Below are 6,000 nucleotides of genomic sequence, written 5' to 3' on the forward strand. Positions count from 1 at the left end.
CGCAACCGTCTCCATGAAGCTGGGCTATGGTCCCGCACACCGTTAGGCCGTCTTCCGCTCACGCCCCAACATCGTGCAGCCCACCTCCAGTGGTGTCGCGACAGGCGTGAATGGAGGGACGAATGGAGACGTGTCGTCTTCAGCGATGAGAGTCGCTTCTGCCTTGGTGCCAATGGTGGTCGTATGCGTGTTTGGCGCCGTGCAGGTGAGCGCCACAATCAGGACTGCATACGACCGAGGCACACAGGGCCAACACCCGGCATCATGGTGTGGGGAGCGATCTCCTACACTGGCCGTACACCACTGGTGATCGTCGAGGGGACACTGAATAGTGCACGGTACACCCAAACCGTCATCGAACCCATCGTTCTACCATTCCTAGACCGGCAAGGGAACTTGCTGTTCCAACAGGACAATGCACGTCCGCATGTATCCCGTGCCACCCAACGTGCTCTAGAAGGTGTAAGTCAACTACCCTGGCCAGCAAGATCTCCGGATCTGTCCCCCATTGAGCATGTTTGGGACTGGATGAAGCGTCGTCTCACGCGGTCTGCACGTCCAGCACGAACGCTGGTCCAACTGAGGCGCCAGGTGGAAATGGCATGGCAAGCCGTTCCACAGGACTACATCCAGCATCTCTACGATCGTCTCGATGGGAGAATAGCAGCCTGCATTGCTGCGAAAGGTGGATATACACTGTACTAGTGCCGACATTGTGCATGCTCTGTTGCCTGTGTGTAGGTGCCTGTGTTTCTGTCAGTGTGATCATGTGATGTATATGACCCCAGGAATGTGTCAATAAAGTTTCCCCTTCCTGGGACAATGAATTCACGGTGTTCTTATTTCAATTTCCAGGAGTGTAGTTACTGATAGCACCTGTAGGTTGCGCTGTTCTCAACTGTCATTATTAATCCTCGCCACCATCATCTCAAATCATCGAATTAGGTCGCACCTGCAGATAGGCAACCCAATTACCAGATTCGCAAAGTGGGCTGCCTTCGCATCTTCCTGGAGACATTGTGTTAGACGTCGTGGGGTTGGCAGCCAACTCTCATTACAGATGTCGGACGTTGTAGGCTGGGCAGGCTCGTTAAACAGAACAGAGATTAATTCTGGACGGTATACAGCTGTGTCCGAATAAACAGTGCACCGAATAATCCTAACGATGGACCTTCAGATCCATGCACTCCCGATGTTAACACCACGACTGAAATGGGCTCGTGGTCATCGGCACTGTACGTTGGTGCAGTGGCAGAGCGTATGCAACGCTCTGCCACTGCACCAACGTACAGTGCCGATGCAGGTCTGATGAATCCTGATACCCTCTTCATCTTGCCAACGGGAGGAGGCGAATCTGTCGTCTTCCGGGGGAACAGCTCCTTGACACCTGTACCGCGGGACGGTAACAACTTGGCTGCGGCTACATTATGTTCTGCGGAACATTCATGCGGTGGACATACACTGGTCCAGTAGCGCTCATCCAAAGTACCATGACAGCCAAGGAGTATCGTACACTGGTTGCAGGCCATGTCCACCATTTCATGATCATGTTTCGCGATAGCAATGGCATTTTTCAATAAAATGATGCGTCATGTCACAAGCCTAGGCGTGTGATGGAGTGGTTCGAGGAACACAGTGGAGAGTTCAAATTATGAGCTGGTCCTCCAAACTCGCCAGATCTGGACCCAATGGAACACATCTGGGATGTGGTTGAACGTAGCATCAGAGTTCACCGCCCCCCTCTCCGGAATTTATGGGCATCAGGTGACTTGAATGTGCAGATGTGATGACGACTCCCTCCAGTGAACTACCAAGACCACATTTCTTCATGCCTTGGCGTGTCGCCACTGTTATCCGAGCCAAAAGGTGGACAAACCAGGTTTAGGTAGGTGGTCATAATGTTCTGGCTGGTGTCTTTCAGTTACTACTGATCAATTACGCAGAGGAAACCTAAGCACACGAGCCATCAGTACACACAGACTGTCTGAAAATAAAGAAAAGAGGACAAATAATCTGTTTGTGGAAGAATCTGTGTGTGCGTTGAGTTCTGAAAGAAGTAATTACCGAGTTCACCTTCAGCTAGCATGCATCTAGTTTTAAATTTCTACTGGAGGTGAGCAGTTCAGTCTAATGTCCGACGCTTGATATTAACGTGACGCATATTAGAATGTTGTATCGAAAAATGGGTACGGGAAGAATGCCTCATCATATCGTCTGATATGGCTAACAGTCACTTCTCTTGTTAGACTTCGCCCTGCTAAACGACAGACACATTAATGATAAGGCTGTAGAAAAACTAATGAAGTTCAAGGCTCTAAATAATGCTATTAACGGCACATAAAATGCTAACTCATATCTCCTCGTCAAACGATGCCTTTGGTTAAATATTTGGTAATTTGAAGAAACCTTTATCTCAACTATCAAGCTAAATTACGTACCAGATAGTTTTTACTGAGAGAAAGTTACGTTCAGAACAAAGTGGGGTACGAGGAGCTCGCATACTGAATCCATTACTTACGAAGTTTTTGCAGTGTGTAACGACTTTGCCTTCAACATATGATGAGTATATTTACTGATGGAAATCAAGAAGAATCACTAACTGCATTTTTTGTTTCAAGTAACTTAAGGCTTGAACAGCAAATCAAACAAAAACATGTGTTTACTAACATCGGTCACAGATACATTAGTATGTGCAGGGCGCCTTTTTTTAATGTAATGATGTCCACAATGAACTTTTTAGGGCGTTACCCCTCTGTTCCCTTGGTATTGCTACGATTAAGCGAGATTTGACTGTACTTTGTTCATCGTTATGATAATACTGATATAAACATTACGCTATTTACGCTTCTGCGTTTTGCGTTATCTCAGTGTTATTTACTTCCCGCGGAGCGTAAGCCATACCATCAAGAGTGAAGTCAATAACAATAGTGTCCTTTCCAAATTATGCAAGCTCTGTATCATGCAAGGGATGTGAGAACTTTCTACCACCGACTTCGCTATTGCAATTTCTTGAACAATCTTCGGAAAGCAAGAGAAATATTCAAATATCTTCTTTTGTAAAAATGTTGATCGTAATCAAAGTTTTTCGAGGAAACCTTTGTGTTTGTCCTTGGCCGTTATAATCTTTTCTTCCTTCCCTTGGAGGCTTTCGTTTAAAATACTTAGGTGGTTAAAAAGAGCAGCGATAAATGCTAAATTTAGTAGCCAAACAGCGTCACAAAAACAGTTCGTATATTCTGATTTAGAATCTTGTAAGAATATTAACATTTCAGCTTTTAGCTCCAGAACTCGTGTTAATGCCCTTTCTTTGGAAGGCCACCGGACCTCTAAGTGATAAAGAAGGTTTTGATGGAACGAATCTGTGTCATCACAAATGATACTAAACAACTCAGTTTGAAAAGCTTTACCTGTAATAGAGTTCAGAGCTTTGATCGATTCTTAAAGCACATCGTTTAAATCAGAAGCTAAAACCGTGTCTGACAGAGCTTGTCGATGAAGAAAGCAGTTTGCCCATGAAACGTCTGACATTATTGATTTACATTTCGCACAAGCCCACTTTTATTGCCAGTCATAGCTTTAGCATAATAACTACAAATCACGATACACCTTGCCCAATCAATCTCGCAGTTGCGAGTGCTTTCTAAAAACATGTCGTAATGATACTGGCCGGTAGTGTTCGCAGGAAGTGTTTTGTATAATAAAAGGTCATCCCTGATACTTTCATCTCCTTCAAAGAGAACAAAAACCATGAACAGCGCATAATCTGAAACATCAGTACATTAAACAAAATGCGAAGCAAAATATGGACAGTCCTTTATTTTTTCGACTAATTGTTCTCGAATGTCATCAGCGACATCGTTTATTATGCGTTCAGTGGTATTGTAACACCATAGCTCTAATACTCTGTTGATATATTTTGCTTTTGTCTTATTTAATATTACATAGTTGAGCTTCTGTAAATGTGTTTGTTTGAATCGATAACACAAAATTTTATACTCCTTTCTTTGTAAAAACTTTGACATCATGGTTTGGTTCTATGCAAAGTAGTGTATCTGTCATTTAAATTCTTTGTCCCATTTGGAGGGAACAAAACTAAGGCCGGTATTACACTATCAAATTTCTTTGTCAAAGATTTGATCAAAGATGTGATCAAATATTCCGTCCAATATATTTGACAAAGACCTTTGACGTAGCGCTAGAAGGGGTATTACACTGTCAGCAAATTTTTCGTCAAAGTTCAAGATGGCTGACAACAACTTGTTATTAACCGCAGCAGTTGCACGTACCGCAATTGAATTGTGTGCACATACGGAAAAGAAGTGGGGGAAAAAAAGAACCATACATACGAGGTTGACAGTCTTAAATTCCTGGGATTACAACTTGATAATAAATTCAGTTGGGAGGAGCACACCACAGAAGTGCAGAAAGGGCCAATAAAACTGTATTTGCAATTCGAGTGTTAGCAGACATAGGCAACATAAAAATGAAAAAGCTTGCATACTTTGTCTATTTTCATTCCATAATGTCATATGGGATAATATTTTGGGGTAAATCTTCAAGTCAAACAAAAGTTTTCAGAGTCCAAAAGCGTGTAATACGTATTATTTTCGGAGTAAATTCACGGACGTCCTGCAGAAACCTTTAAAAGAACTGGGTATACTAACTACTGCCTCTCAGTATATTTACTTCTTAATGAAATTTGTCGTAAATAATATATCTCTTTTTCCAACAAACAACTCAGTTCATACATAGAATACCAGGAACAAAAATGATCTGCACAAGGACTTAAAAGCACTTACTTTAGTTCAAAAAGGGGTCCACTACTCAGGAACACTCATCTTCAATAATTTGCCAGCAAACATAAAAAATTTAGTTAGAAATAAAGATCAGTTTAAAAAGAGCCTGAAAGACTTACTACTGGCCAACTCCTTCTACTCCATTGGCGAAATTTTTAATAGAAACAAATGATGTATTTATTCATACTATTAGTATTGTTATTTCAGCTTAAAAAAATCGACATTTTCCACATCCACGAGGATCTCCTCAGCACGGATCTATGGAACGAAAAACTAATCTAATCTGGGTGAAGCCGTGGGTTTTACGACGACACGATAAAAGCATTCAACAAAACTTGTTACGTGAGCTTACAGCGGAAGACGTCCAAGTCGTACATCAATTACTTAAGAATGGATGAGGATACATTTCTGTATGTGCTCAATGAAGTATATCCTCATATCACAAAGCACAATATTCACTAAAGAACTGCTACATCTTCAGAAGACAGGCTCACTGTAACACTCCGATTCCTTGCTACAGAAGAGGGTTATGTTAGCTTCGGACATCTCTATTAATTTTGTAGTTGTCGGCAGACACCAATTGTATTTACCGGCAATGGTTATAAAAACACTACAGACGACAGAACGCTGCAGCGATGCTAGCGCTCCATGTGGTAACATGTCACATTGCAATGAACAGAAGACAAGCGATTTCTTTGATCAAATATACAGCGAGGCCCTAGATTTGATCAAATATTGGACGACATTTGACAAAGTCCCTATTACACTATCAAATATCTTTGACAAAGATATTGGACAAAGATATTGGACAAAGATATTGGACAAGGAAATTTGATAGTGTAATACCGGCCTTACTATATATAATAGTAATTTCTGTGTGAATAATTTTTGGTAGAAATGTCAATATGTGCAAAGGTTCTGTTTTATTGAAAATGTTTGTTTACTGTTATGTTAACTGCTGATCCTCACTTAGGGCTCTTAGTTATTCTGTATGTAAAACGTCTTGTGGTTCCCCTTGGGAACGGAACTGTGTAGCGCGCGCAAATTGTGGCTGGCCTATGTAGAAAAGGTGGAAATGATAGTCACTCGGGGACGAGCCACGAGTAGGGGACGAGCTACCAAACTGTGCACTGCCATGTAAAAATTGCATATTGAGCTGATTCCGAGAGAGAGGCTTTTCTGCTACTTTCCAATGCCTCGGATG

This window comes from Schistocerca nitens, chromosome 5 (genome assembly GCF_023898315.1).
Source record: "Schistocerca nitens isolate TAMUIC-IGC-003100 chromosome 5, iqSchNite1.1, whole genome shotgun sequence".
NCBI classification, from domain to species: Eukaryota; Metazoa; Arthropoda; class Insecta; order Orthoptera; family Acrididae; genus Schistocerca; species Schistocerca nitens.